Source organism: Pollachius pollachius, assembly GCF_949987615.1.
Source record: "Pollachius pollachius genome assembly, chromosome: 8".
NCBI classification, from domain to species: domain Eukaryota; kingdom Metazoa; phylum Chordata; class Actinopteri; order Gadiformes; family Gadidae; genus Pollachius; species Pollachius pollachius.
In genome coordinates, this window is record NC_136941.1 from 10,845,944 (window position 1) to 10,859,730 (window position 13,787).

Consider the following 13,787-nt stretch of genomic DNA (forward strand, 5'->3'; position numbering starts at 1 on the left):
ATAAGCACGATAAAGACACCACCCTTCCTGATTTGCTAAAAAAATGCGTAAGTGATTTGAAAAGCTTGTGATGTTTGTGTGTGTGTGTGTGTGTGTGTATATGTGTGTGTGTGTGTGTGCGTGTGCGTGTGCGTGTGCGTGTGTGTGTGTGTGTTGGGGGGGGGAGGTTGACTGCAGGAGAAGTAGGCGTTGAGCGTGGAGGGCCAGTACCTGGCTTTCGCTTCATCCTGGCTAAAACGACACACTTGATATCAGCCATCGACTGCATGCAGCCACTCTTACTACCTCATCCATCTCCCGCTCTCATTTCGCTGTAAATTCTCAAGCCTCGCTGCTTACTCAGGCGTGCGTTAAGTATCTCTGGTCTCTGTAATGACAGCTTAGAAGGAGGGAAATCATTACGCTAAGCCAAGGATAATTTAGGGACTCAAGCCCATACTATCATGGTCCGGTATAGCCACAAGGGGGCTGGCTACGGAATACTGATTCACACACTGCATTTCTGTTTGTAGAGCAAGAGAAAATGAGTAACAAGGCGAAATAAGAATAAATTCTATTGGAGAGCTTTATGAATGAATAATAGAGGAGGGGAGATTGGGTGTTTGTTTAAAAGTGTGTGTTCTCCTCGGACACGCGTCAAAGTGCACTCACACTCATATGTTGCAATACTGGCAGGCAATCTTTGTAAGGCTAATCCACCAGATAGTTGGATGGTTAATTAGGAATGGTATTGTTACATGAGGGTTTACATTGTTAGTTAGCTGAATAAAAATCACTTCATATTCTGAACCAATTAATACTTTTGACGAATAGAGACATTGTCTGTTGTCACTTTACTCTTCATGCCGATCAGGGGGACAAAAAGAGCTGGTCTGAGCGCAAACAAAAACACGAGGCAGCTATAAGGAGTGATGAAGGCGTTGGGGTCGCTTCCGACTCCTTCCTACTTTCGTTTTTATAAACAAAGGCCTCCATTGTCAACGGAAAGCACGCGACAAACACAAGACTCAGTGGGAAGAGAGAACGTGGTAGCGTTAGTTAGCCTGTCCCGGACACTACGGTCCTCACAAGGCGCCACCCTACACACAAGCAAGCGCAGAGACAAACACAACCGTCATCCACTCGCACACCAAACTCTGGACGCCCAGTTTGGTGTGCCAGTGTTAATGTGCGCCGGGGTGTCGTTTCCGATTGAGCAACGGGCCGGATGAAGACGGAGGCTGATCTGGGTCCAGCTGAGCCTGCGGCGGAGCACCCCATAGGCCCGCGTTCTCTGTGGGAAGCAGCCCGCAGGAGTACCCCCCCTCTGGCACGAGGCAGGGGGCCGAGAGGGGGATGGCGGTGTGTGTTGGGAGGGGAGGGGGGCTGGGGGATGTGTTTAATTATGCACCAGATCTGGCAAGCCATTCCAAATCCCTTCCCAGGTCTCACGGGCATTGAACGGGGAGTCTTTCTTCCCAGATCCTCTGCTGCATGCTTGTGTTATTATGTATATGCTTGTGTTAATACTCGGTAACAGCCCCCTGCATGGCTGTTGCTGAGTATTTTGGATGGAATTAATACAATCTAGGCTACAGTAACACAACCAGTATTCTGCTTGTGGCAGCCAAACAGTGATCCCACTGACCCAGAAAACAGTCTCCGATGACGTTCTGCCTCGAACACTGCACCCCTCCACTCCCTCCATTTTAATGGCAGCCTTTTTGGAACAAGTTAAATCCATCGAGTTCGATTACGGTATCCTCAATACTCTGTACAGTACACTGCAGAGTCCTGAGAAGAAGAGACAGTGAAACTCTCCCAGGAGGAGGAGCGGCAGGTCAGGGCCTGCACGATGGGAAGGATGATAACTACATTGTCTTTGTCTGAGAGCTCTGTTGGGACTTGTCCCGGCAGATCTGCCCTGCTCAACGGCCCAACGGCTCTAAAGGCCTCGGGACGGGACGGGACGGGACGGGACGGGGGGGAGGAGGGATAGTGCAACCTCTCGCTAGTGAACTCTGTTAGTTTGTTTTGGTAACGCGTGGCTTTGTTGCTTGTTGGTTATTTTGAATGACACTGGACTCAATGACAGTGACTTTGTTTCCTTTACTGCATCAGGTTGTTTTTCATAGAACAGAAAGGACAAGCTGGTCCGCGATGGCTTGTTGACTGGCTGACCGGTCATACTTATTATTATATGCAACAGTACAGTATCAAATCCGACATGCGGTTGAAAGCGAGTGATGGCGTGACTAAGTCAACACACACAGACAGACAGACACGCAAGCACAATCTGGCATTGACCAGGGAACATCAGGTGCCAGACCTGCAATGTTTTGTTGTTTTTTAATGCATTTGCATAAGCACACATCGAACGCATACATTGTGCCGTGTGTGTGCGTCAGCACTCTAGAATATAAATAAACTTTTCACTTCATGCATGGTCTCGTGCCGGTTTCACAGAGTTTACTGGGAATGTTAAAAAATAAAGAATAATAATCACCTATCCAGATGGAGTGAACAACAGGCAGGCACAGACAAGACAAACAGACTGTCATGTGCGCTGCGATTCCACACTGTTGCGACTTTAAGCAGTGCTCGAATCCCCCACAGGTTCAGCGGTGGAGACAGCTGTATGTAAGGTGAGGTAGTCCACGTTTTTTCCATTGCTAAACCTGTTTTGGCGTGGCCAGATATGCCTCACAGAGGGATAGCTGCAGTCTCTGAACCTGAGGAGCGGCCTACAAAACCAGGTGTACCCTAGCTGGACTAGGCTACATTTTACACTGTGTGAGTGGCACGGATAGGGGCTGACGTTTAGCTGAGAACGCCTTTGCCTTTTTTTTTTTTTTTTTTTCTTATCTGCAAACAATAGCATTTTTGGTTAATACCTGAGGACAATGTTAATGCACCAGTGTTATGATCTAGCACCGGGTAGGAGCCGGTATGGCGCAGGGCAAAGTGTGTGCATGTGCGTGTGTTTATAGTGAACAAATGAATAAGTACGCCTGCCTGCACGTGAAGCGCCCCCTGCATTTTCTGATCGCATGTGAAACGTGACTGCCGCAGCGACAGATACGTTTCTCCATCTTTAATGCTTTCTGTGTAATTACGAGTGCGTGGGTTGGGGGGGGGGCTTGGCTTCTGCCACAGCCAATCGCAGCGTAAATCCAGCCCCTGCATGTTCTGCCCAGATTATCAACATCAGTCCCCTAATCTGGTGCACCGGGTACAAGGCTGGCATTCCATGTGGGGAGGCCGTGAGACGACTGGAGTTAGCTGAAACACATCCGCGCTGGATGGACCGGTGCCTCCCGTCTGCTCCAGTTTAGTGATTCCCGACATGCACCCAGCAGCGGCCCAGCCACCGGGGCCTGGATCACTTGCGGCATCACAGCAATCAGCAATGCGCACATTAGCTCTGCAGCCACTCACATCAGCACCGCACACACACGCAAATCAACAGAGTGCCCCTCGCACAGACCTCAGCACAGCTGCTCGAAAGAAATACAAGCGTAGGGGAAATGCGTCTACTGTTGGTCTTCCACTAAATCTCCCACACACCCCGCCGCCACAAAACCAACCGGGGCTCTAGCCGAGCGTGATGTCTCGGTTGGTTTGGAGTGTGGCACGGACAAACGCATGCACGCCTAAAACGCACACCTACACACAAGACTTTGCTTAAATTGCAGACAATTCAACGTTTGTTTGTCATTTTTGGTTCTCCTCTTTCTGAAGTGGGAAGCGGGACCTGGCTGAGGGGATTCCGTTCACATGGTTAGCCACTCTCACTAGAGTGGTTTGCGTCGGAGCTTCCACGCTTCCTCTTCCAGTTAACCTACGTGACAATCATCAACCAAGGACAGAGGGTTCAGCTCTTACGTAGCAGAGGGATATACTACTCGCACTGTGTTTGGGGCTAGATGTGAGGATGAGTAAATCAACTACTCAGGCTGTTCGCAGGGAGGGGTGTGAGGGGGAGTCACCTGCACCAATGCGTTATGTATCCAACAGTCAAGAAGATCCTCCATGTTTGGAGGAGGGGAGGTATAAACAAACTCCCTCGGTGGTAGGCCATTGCAGAGTTCAGGAGTGTGTGTGTGTGTGTGTGTGTGTGTGTGTGTGTGTGTGTGTGTGTGTGTGTGTGTGTGTGTGTGTGTGTGTGTGTGTGTGTGTTATTGGGAGGTGCTGAAGTCAATATTTACCACTACATACACACAGGCCCACCGTTACCATGGAGGCGATTCCTAGCATTCCACGCGCTGTATGCGTTCTCTACACAGACACAAATGCTTGGTTTTCTATCCAACACACTTTGAGTGAAAGTTATTTGTGATGAGGAAAACAAGAAGGGTTCAGTCTTTTGGTCATGTTTGGGGAGTCTGTCACTTCTGTAAAATATCAGCCACACACAGAGAGAAAAGGGAGAAAGACAGCGAGAGAGGAAGAGAACAGCAGGCGAGAGAGAAAGTACCTGGGGAAATTCTTTCCATCCAGACAGTTTTTGTGGGTTGTGCCATGTGAGGGTCTAGTACAGGAAAACTGTTTACTGCTTCCCCCAGCCCAGGAGCCTACAGTGTTCTGGTTCTCATAATAGGATCAAAAGCTGTGAGCCCTTATCCTGCTCAATGTGGGGTTTTGTGCCTTAAAAGCAATCTAGGTAAAAAAAATTGATTGCTAGAAACCTAGAAACCAATTCTGACGACAAGGACAGCAGCACAGAGTTGGACACATCTCAGAAGCAAGCTGTAAGCCTCTAACAACCTGGGATTCAATCTCATGAAGTGGGACTCAACCTCATGTTCACATGGGACACAACCTCATGTTCACATGGGACTCAACCTCATGTTCACATGGGACTCAACCTCATGTTCACATGGGATTAAACCTCATGTTCACAAGGGGATCTTTACCCCTTTTTCTCCAATTTACAAAACAAACCCTGGCATCCACCACGTGTTCCCTGGTCTAAACTCTAATCTAAAATCTTCTAATCTAAAAGTGACACACATCAAATTATTTAAAGCAAGATAATATCTGGGCCATTTCTGAAGAGATGATACACGCCACCGTTCCCTTAGCAACGAAGGGGAAGGGGAAAATAACTGTATGCCTGTCTAGTGATTACCGAGCCTGACATCGCCAGACCAATCGCAAATGCTTATTAGTCTGGAACCTCTCAGTTCATTTTTCAATTTCCAAAGGGTGTTATCAACGGCCACAGACCAAAATGCCTCTAGACATGATTGGATGGACCGACAACAAATCAAAAAGGTACAAATAAATCAGGGGGAGCAATCGCCGTTGTTTATGAAGATGCCTTAGCTGTCCTCTGTTCAGTCATGGTCTCAAACCCGCCCCACAGTAAATGAACGGTGGTGATGGCCCCACCCGGACCAGGTCTGCTGGAAATCTGTCTGAGCTGGAGGGCGGCCAGGAGAAGATGTCAGAGCAAATGAAACATGAGCTGGCTGAGACGTCTGGTTCCCAGGCTACCGATTAGGAGGGCCCTATCCATAATCCTCCTCTTTCGGCCCTCATCTTCTCCCCATGATTAAATTAACAACAACAATAAAAGCTTTTATCTTTTCCGGACCTTTTTTTTTTATGTTTGTAAAAGTCCCTTGGCGACTACAGGGAAAGTAAAGACTAAAGGGCTATGAGCTTGATTTTAACGTCAGGGTTTTCAATGGGTTTGGTCAGATCCATTCTAAGGGCCCGGGTCTGGCTGAGGCAGCCTTGTCTGGTGAAGGGGGGCCTTGACAATGAGAGTGGTCTGAGGGGAGCTGCAGTGGTGTCTGTGTAGGATAAGAGGATAAGGACGGTGCAGCGGTAGACACAGCGGTGCTAGATGTGTTCTGACAGAGACACTAGTGCTCTGAGGGTGCGGGAGGTTTGCTGCAAAGGAGCTTGAAGGGTGCATCCTTATAATTGGAAGTGTTAAATTTAACTATGCAATTTGTTTTTTAATGGATTTATTAGCCTTAGGTTGTAGCTATAGTAGACTACAGGGACCCCTGATGTATTTGTACTGATTTAATTCAAAATCTCTATTTGGAAGGGTGCAGCTTTGCAAATGTTATTTTTCTGTCTTTATGCACTGCAATATACTGCCCTATAGACAAGAGGGAAGAGAGTCATAGAAATCTTATTGTTTATTGTTTTTTTGTTCAACTTTTAATGTTGAATCAACCTCATTGTCGTCATTTTCTTCTGCCTCTCCCTCCATCCGTCACATGGTCTCAGACGCCAGACACTTTCCGCAGCAGGCGACAGTAAGATTACCACAATACCCCCAAAACACTGCATCATTATCAAAAACAGAGCTGAGGAAATTCTATTCACAATTGAAATACAGAATAAGAAGGAGCTTGAGAGAGAGAGAGGTTTAACATTCTCTCCCCCCCCCCCCCCCCCGACACACACACACACTTATGCTGGCTGCTGATCTCTGATGAGGAGGAGGAGGGAGGAAGGGGGGTAATGTTTAACAAAAAAAAGGACTTAAATTCTCCCCCTGGTGTCCGGGGACACGAAAGCCATTAGTGAAAAAAAACACCATCCCATTTTATCCGTTTCCCTCAATATGATTAAAGCCGCAGGCGTCCCCGAAGAGATCCAGCCTTACTTACTTACGTACTTATCCTGCCTCATGCGATAGGGGGAATTTATTTCACAGAGGAGGGGGGATACTCAATCAAAGAACGACGACAAGAACATGCTCTGAACGGGGATACCAGAGAACAACGTGTTGGACAAGGGGACAGAGGCTGGGACCAGATCGCTGGCCTATACACGCATCACAACACATGTTATCTTTTGTGGTTTCCTGGTGCGTTTGTCATCTAAAACCTGGACCAAGCCCTAGTGGGCCCAGTGTTCACTCACACACTCCGACTGGAGGGACTCTTCCCGGGTCGCCGGGTCTGATGTCAGAGAGAAAGCCGATAACAGGATGACATACACTCTCCCCGAAGACAGCGGTGGGCCGCGTGCTTCTGTTGCGTCTCGTCTTGGCCACTTCCCTTTATTTATTTTTCCATATTCCGTAATCCAGTCTGCCTCTATTAGCGTTGACGCTCTATTCTGCTGAGAAATGTTCAAAAAGGGACTAGACTAAACACAGGATTTGACATGACATATGTGCTACACACAGCCATGCGTTCCAGGTGGGAATAAATTGGTGCCTGTGATTTTTCAAGTCTACGTTTATGACTAAAATTAAATAGTGTGTGTGTGTGTGTGTGTGTGTGTGTGTGTGTGTGTGTGTGTGTGTGTGTGTGTGTGTGTGTGTGTGTGTGTGTGTCACGGTGCAGGAATGCAAGAGTGGAAGAGAGAGGGCGAGTTCCAACTCCTGTCCCTCTCTCGAGGTATGCAGCACAGGTAGAGACACTCCGTCCTCAATATGGGGAGAAACACACGCAAACCCGGAACATTCCATGGTTGTCATGGGCATGGCAACATGTAGAATTGGGGAGGGTTAACAACATATCTCAGAGATTAGTAAGACAACCTGTTCTCGGTTCATTTGAATGTAAGTGGGGGAAAACATGCCACATGGCAGTAAATGCCTCAATGGACGTTTGACGGTGCACTCATGCTTGCCTGGACATAAAAAAGTAAGTTTCAGTTGCGCTGCTTTTTCGCAAAAGTCCAGGCAAATTCTGGAGGCCGTTTATCCCAGGTACAGTCTCTGAGTGGTGCCCAGGCTGACTCTGACTGCAGAGAGCTGGGGCTGCAAAGCAATGAAAAGCCTTGTAATCTACAATACCGCACATGTGAAATACTGTTAAAATGTCGAGCGTGGAAGAAAGGACAAAACAAAGGCAAACAAGATTTTCAATAGAGCACTGTTTCGGTGCTCCCGTCGCTGTGGTCACCAAGAACACTGCTCACACTGAACTCCACTTTCCTCTGACAGCTACAATAGAGTTGAACTTCTCCATCAGTGACAAATAGTGTGGTATGTCCCCAGCAACCCCTAATAACGATAAGGGCATAAGCCAGCAGCGAAACGGCACGGTTTCAGCATCAAACGTAAAAAACATTTCCCTGTGGCAACAAGGTAACCATAAACAGGTCCCCGCAGTGGTATTTCCATAACTGATTGGAGGTAAAGCATCCCCCCTCCCCATCCCCTCAAACTCACCCCCACCCCACCATCACCACCACCTCTGTCTCAAACACAATGGGGAGGATTTGCTCCTCCAGCCCCCCCGCCCCCTAGATGAATCAACACACCCCTGATTTCAATATTCAAAACGCAGCCATCAGGAAGCTGTCTTTCAGACAACAACAGCAGCAAGGAGACTTCCCTAAGAAACCACAGGGATCTCATCAAAGGAGCTCTCCTATCTTCACCTCACCTCACTTTAGCCTCCCGGCCCCAGCCTTACCATGTCCCACCACCTTCCCCAAATCAGGGGGGAGGTGGGTGGGTAAACAGGAGGTGGCAGACAGGTGGGGAACAGGGAGGTCAGAGCCAGGGAGAAATTGTTGACATGCTGAACCCAGTGCTGCTCGCCAACTATGTCCTAGAACCTAGGTACGGCGCCAACCAAATTCACGCACGCACGCACACACACACACACACACACACACACACACACACACACACACACACACACACACACACACACACACACACACACACACACACACACACACACACACACACACACACACACACACACGTTGTCCTCTCTACAGCTACATAACTTCCATATCAAAATTCCTCAGTGCCTTAAGAATGTTTATCCTACTTGGAAAAAAATGGGTCTCTGCAAAGTTAAAAATAGATTTCGGAAAAGAGGAGCTCACGACATTGAATAACAATGCCTGGGATGTACAATCCGAAAGGCTTTTACACTCAATGTTTTACTACATCACAGTCAAGAGGGCCCGGAGAAAGGATGTGAGGCTGCAAGGTTCCTCCTGCAGGCACTTTGCTCACCACCAACGCCACATGTAGGAAATGTCCCATAAATATTGTTTCAGTCACATGTCCCCCTTACACGGCAAGAGCAGGGCAGCCGGGGGCAGCCTGCTGCTGGGCTCTCTGCGAACACAGGACCCATGCCAGGATACTCTCGTGTTCTCCCCCTTCGCCACGGAGCAGAGCAAAGGAAGGAAGGAAGGACTTGAGGTGGAACGAGTGGGTTTAGATTGAGCAGGAGCCCATGCCAGTCATGTTCTCCTCTTCCCCTCAGCCCCGTCAGCCTATGCATCATCCTCATCATCATCAAGATCATCTTCAGCCTCTTCACCATCCTCTTCATCATCATCCCGGGTCCGTGCCGGGCTTCCACAGCTGCGTCCACACACAAAGACACACAGACACACAGACAAGGCTTCTTTGGCTTTTTCTCTTAAAGCCAGAGAAGAAGCCTTTCCTGTCAACAGCCTATCCCAGCTCCCATGTCCCTGTGTGTTGTGTAGTGGATCTGTGCGTGCATCTCCCCTTGTGTTGTGCAGTGGATCTGTGCGTGCATCTCCCCTTGTGTTGTGTAGTGGATCTGGGTGTGCATGTCCCCTTGTGTTGTGTAGTGGTTCTGTAAGTGCATCTCTCCTTGTGTTGTGTAGTGGTTCTGTGCGAACGTCTCCCATTGTGTTGTGTAATGGTCCTGTGCGTGCATGTCCCCTTGTGTTGTGTAGTGGTTCTGTGCATGGATGTCTGTCCCCATGTGTTGTGTAGTGGTTCTGTGCGTCCATGTCCCCCTGTGTTCTGTAGTGGTCCTGTGGTTGCATTTTCCCATGTGTTGTGTAGCAGTTCTGTGCGTGAGGGTGAGGATGGCGGGTGCGGGTGAGGATGGCGGTGGTGGTGGTGGTGGTGGGGGGTGGTATCTCTACACAATGCCAACAGTGGAGGGATTCAGGGGAAGATGCGGTCCTCTTGCCCCGTTCCCACAGCGCACTGACAGGAAGTGGACTTGGGGGGGATGCAGGGAAGATGACAAGCCCTCCTCTGTTCCTCTTTATCAAAACCACTCAGACGCTCCATTCAAAAAGGGCCAAAGCAGCCTCTCTCTCGTGGAGAACTGAAAGGGTAGATTGAGGAAAGTCGCAGTTGCCCGGGTTCATTATTATTCAACTGCTAAGCCTTTAATAGGAGAAACAGACAGCTTTGGGGCTTTCTCTGAACGCAATGGCACAATCGCTGATTGATGGGTAAATTGACCAGAGATGTTACAATATGTTTTACACCTTAGGCTCAAGAATCACTTGCCCGCCCAACAGAAATGACAAGAGGAATGTATGACGTCTAAACCATACCACCCCCTGCGGCGATGGAGAGAGGGCAAAGGATAGGAAGGAGCGAGTGAGACATGGTGGGGGGGGTTTAACAGGTGGCAGTGGCATTCCATTACTCAAAAGCAAATGCTCTTGTTAAGGAATGGCCACCATTCTGCACCCAAAACTGGGCCAGTGCGACAGAGGTTTGGTATCTGCCACATGAAATATTCAATGGCTGCATCAGCAGGAGGTCGTAGCAAATCCTATAATCGTATAACCCCCCCCCCATCCCATCCCATCCCAAACACACACACACGCACCCACAATGCACTCTGATCATAAAATATCTCTCTTGACTCTCTCTCTCACTCTCTCTCTGTCTGTCTGAAGTAAATTATACATCTCGCTGCCAAATTGAGGAGTGCCTGATGCCTGGCTTAAAAACAAGTGTTTTGTTTGTTAAGCACTCTGTAGCCATGAGGGAGCATTACGTTGATTCCTCAAAGCGAGTGGACCCGGCTCCATTAGTCAGTTCTGAAGATGCTGACGGCTCATTTACAGTTCCCCTCCCACCGTACAGCTGGTCTGCGGCCCCTCTATGAGTTGACCGTCTTGGACCCCCGGTCATCAGCTGTGATATCACTTGCAGTTTCACCTCGGGAGCGTTGGAGAAGAACAAGTTAAACGGGGACACTCTGTGTGCAAATGATATCAGAGAACTGCTCGCTCCTCCTCTCATGGACGATGTTCACTCCACCATTCATTCTGCTCTGAGCGGGCGAACGAGCGAAGAAAACAAACGGACCTACACAACAACACATTAGATAAACTAAAGACTAAAGACTAAATACTATCAGGATAGTATCTCTCGGACGCCTGATAATAAGTAGCCTGGTCTGAATGCAAGCCCTGAATGGGCCCCTTCTCTCTCCGGTTGGAAGCACAAAGACGATGTTGAAAAAGGAAACAAACTTGCCTTTAAAAACAAAAAGAGGGCCGGATAGGCGACGGGCCCCAGGAAACAAGCGGCTCATTGACGCCAAGAGCCCACGTATCACCCTGAGAGACAGTCAGACAGACAGACCTCGCAGGCAGACAGGCAGAACCCTCCAGCGTAAGTGAGAACAAAAGCGCTCCCGTCCATAGGGCCATGTTGCCAATCAACAGGAATGTCAGCACGGCCCCCAGGAGCCACTTCCAGGGCCCCTCTGCACCACCCTGCACCAGCCACGGCAAGCCCCCCCCCACCACTAGTCCATGAAGCCTGACGTCTGGACATTAGACAGCATCACAATGGACCCACCTAGTAACACTTTGACACAACACGTTCTCCCTGGCTGATTGGCTCTCTGGTGGAGACTACAGCTGGTGAGCCATTGGGGCACACTCTCCAGTTAAACCCGCCATGACATGTCTACTGTATAGTTGACAGGGTGGGATATGGTCTGACGCCAAACATTGGCCGTCTTTGTTAAGAATAATCTAAAAATAGGGGTGCTTTGAACATGAGGATAATTCTTGTTAACATTTTTTAGATCAAAGTCATGCTTGACCTGGACTGCTTACAACTGGCACATACTTGCTTGGCCCAATATGGACATTTATTTTAGCAAATAAAATACAGTTGTACTCCACTACTGCCAAACATCATAATTCTCCCAGGAGCATGACCAAAACACAAAACAAGGCCATACTATTAGCTGTAGGGGATTATTTGCACACTGGAATGCTGCAGTGATGAAATCGCATTAAGGAATTTATGAATGGACATTTAGAAACAACTTAAAATCTATTCTTATTTGACATTTCTGAGCTTGAACGGCATCAACAGATTGAGAGAGAGAGAGTGTGTGTGTGTGTGTGTGTGTGTGTGTGTGTGTGTGTGTGTGTGTGTGTGTGTGTGTGTGTGTGTGTGTGTGTGGTATTTACCGAACTTTTCGACAACAGGGAAGTTACAAGAAGAAGTAAGATACAATCGAGAATCGAAAATGATTTCAAGTCTTCGAAAATCTATGCTGTAAGACGTCATTGTCTGTTACTACGCGGTTAGGGTTAACACATTTTGCTTGGTAGTCAAATTGGAGACTTGAGTGGGAAACTAATCCTGTGCATATGACACAGCCCATGTTTTGGGGAGAGGCAGGGCATTTTCCATAAGACAAGCTCATTGATCTTTCCCACACCCTCTTGATTGCTTCATTCTCGTATTAGAAACTATCATAATAAAATACGCCTACATGACTACAGGTGTAGACATTGTCCGACGAGAGAATTAGAGGCTACAAAACCAGATCGCTTAAAACATGCACAGAGTTGACACAAGTATCGCGCAGGCCTTTACGTTATCTATTCCCAGACAGCAGCGTATCGGCAATTGCGAGCGGAGCTTGCCCCAAACGCGAACATTGTGCGCAGCCAAAATCGAGAGTCCTGTTATGATGGGGGAAAAAAGCTTCGCTACAATACAACTATACACCGTTAAGTTACATTCTGTGGTGTACCAACACTATTCAAATAATTATTATGAAATAAATATAGTGCATTTTAATTAGCCACGAGCTCCTTAACATATAGAATATCAGGATTTAAAAGGCGTTCCTAAGAAAATAACTCGTCACTTACCGAAGGTTATCGGGAGACGCTACGGAATTGTTTTTCCAATGGCCAGCCGCCGGAAGACTTGACGTCAAACCATGAGGGGAACTGTTTCGAGGAGAGCAAAATCAAAACGTTTGGGGCTTTCAGACTGCGATTGATTGTCGATGCTTACACAGCAGCAGCGAGTCGATGCCAGAGCGGTAGTGGTGGCGAGATATCCCATTCAGGGCTAGGGGCGGGCTAGTGAGGTGAGGGATCCCGTTCAGGGCTAGGGGCGGGCTAGTGAGGTGAGGGATCCCATTCAGGGCTAGGGGCGGGCTAGTGAGGTGAGGGATCCCGTTCAGGGCTAGGGGCGGGCTAGTGATGCGAGAGATCCCATCCAGGGCTAGGGGCTGGCTGGTGAGGAGAGAGATCCCATTCATGGCTAAGGGCGGGCTAGTGGGGTGAGGGATCCCATCCAGGTCTAGGGACTGGCAGTGGCTGGTGACGAGAGAAATCCCATTCAAGACTTGGGCTAGGCTAGTGAGGTGAAGGATCACATTCAGGACTGGGGTCGGGCTATTGAGGCGAGGGGTCCCATCCAAGGCTAGGGTCTGGCTGGTGAGGCGAGGGATCCCATTCTGAACTAGGGGCTTCTTGACGTCATGACGGTGAAGGCTGTCAAAGCGCAACAGCTGTAAGAACTGCCCCAAACACTTATCTCAAGTGTTTAAACACAACGTTAGGCTACTTCATAACTGGTCAAAATTCTCTTCGATAACGACAATATATACTCTTGGTTTCATTCAAACAGACCGGTAGGCATATAAAAGTTGGTCCAATTGCGAACAGGGAAATATCCAGGACCCAAACACTGGTGGTAAATAAAGTGGGTGGGGGCACGGGATGAGGAAGCGGGAGGGCTACTGAGCTCTGATAGGTTGACATTTATTTGCTCCAGATTTATCTATAAAAGGTCCAATACTCTGGGAACA

At 48.5% G+C, this 13,787-nt stretch overlaps 1 protein-coding gene across 1 annotated transcript in view; it reads right to left on the reverse strand.

The window, feature by feature from the left end:
* src (v-src avian sarcoma (Schmidt-Ruppin A-2) viral oncogene homolog) overlaps positions 1-13,035 on the reverse strand; it is a 28,092-nt gene extending 15,057 nt beyond the window's left edge. The window contains exon 1 of the mRNA XM_079741572.1: positions 12,838-13,035. The gene's annotated coding sequence lies outside the window, so the exon portion shown is untranslated. The remainder of the gene's footprint in view (positions 1-12,837) is intronic.
* Positions 13,036-13,787: the final 752 nt, after the last annotated feature.